The sequence below is a fragment of the Heterodontus francisci genome, chromosome 19, assembly GCF_036365525.1.
Source record: "Heterodontus francisci isolate sHetFra1 chromosome 19, sHetFra1.hap1, whole genome shotgun sequence".
NCBI classification, from domain to species: domain Eukaryota; kingdom Metazoa; phylum Chordata; class Chondrichthyes; order Heterodontiformes; family Heterodontidae; genus Heterodontus; species Heterodontus francisci.
In genome coordinates this window covers 45398215-45399448 of record NC_090389.1, presented here as the reverse complement: position 1 = coordinate 45399448, position 1234 = coordinate 45398215, and the positions used below count along the sequence as shown (strand labels likewise).

At 50.6% G+C, this 1234-nt stretch overlaps 1 pseudogene; it reads left to right on the top strand.

Moving 5' to 3' along the window:
* Positions 1–206: 206 nt before the first annotated feature.
* On the top strand, positions 207–905 carry LOC137380336 (N-myc proto-oncogene protein-like; annotated as a pseudogene).
* The last annotated feature ends 329 nt before the right edge of the window (positions 906–1234 follow it).

The window sequence follows — 1234 nt, the reverse complement described above, 5'->3', positions numbered from 1 at the left end:
CTTACCAGGTAGACACGGGTGAACCAGCAGTGGCAGGACTACCAGCATGTAAGGACCTCAACATCGTGACTATCCGTGAGATCACCAAGGTATCCATGACAGCAGAAGAGACCAAGGGTACCCACATTGAGTCAGTCTACCCAGACAGGTTCGACGCCATAGGAGATTTCAAAGGCGATGCCATACTGCACCTCAGAGAGGATGCATTCCCTGTGTCCAGCCCCCTGATGTCTGAGATTAAGCCACAGTTCTTCCAGGATCTCATTGGTTCTGGTTTGGAGAGTATCAGTCCCTTCTCAGAGATGCGACACCAAGAGAATGAAGATCCAAATTCAGATGGTGAAAGTTCTTTGTCAGTAGGCAGTGTTTCATCATGCTCCAGTGACTCAGAAGAAGAGATTGACATTGTAACCATTGAGAAGCAAAGGCTGGCAGTGGGGAGCATTGCCAAAGGGAAATCTCCAAGGACCAGAATCCGCTCGCAGACTTTGGCCAGCATCAAATGGTGCAGTCAGGAAATGCAGCAACAGCACAACTATGCCGCGCCCTCACCTCTGTTCTCAAGAGAACTGCCAGCACCAAAACGAGCCAGAACGGACAGGTCCCTCCATGAGGCCAAATGCCCCTCCCCCAACAACTCTTCGACATTGAGCCCCAGGCCTTCAGATGCAGAGGGTGACGAGAGGCGAAAGCCACACAATGTCCTGGAGAGGCAGAGGAGGAACGAGTTGAAGCATTGTCTGCTGGCTCTTTGAAATGAGGTGCCGGAACTTTCCAAGAATGACAAGGCCTCAAAGGTGATCATCCTGAGCAAAGCAACAGAATATCATAGCAGGCTGAAGGCAGAGCAACAAAAACTGAAGACAGAGGAGCAGAAACTTCAGAAAAAACGCATCAGTTTATAGGCAAATTTTCCGAGATGCAGGAGACACTGCTCGAACAGCCATGGGTGAAATCCACATCCCCAGAAGGTTACCGTAACAACATCCACCGAAACAATATCTTCTTCTTCTTCTTCTTCTTCTTCTTCTTTGGGCCTCCTTATCTCGAGAGACAATGGATACGCGCCGGCGCATGCCTGGGCAAATTTATGGAGGTTGAGAGTTGCCCAGTCGTCAAAACCCCCCTCTCGGCCTTTCTGGTGGGGTCCAAAGGAGTGCAGGACACGACGTTTGGCACCAGTATGGCTGCAGGAACTGCCGGAAACATGCCAAAGGTGACACATGACCGCCTA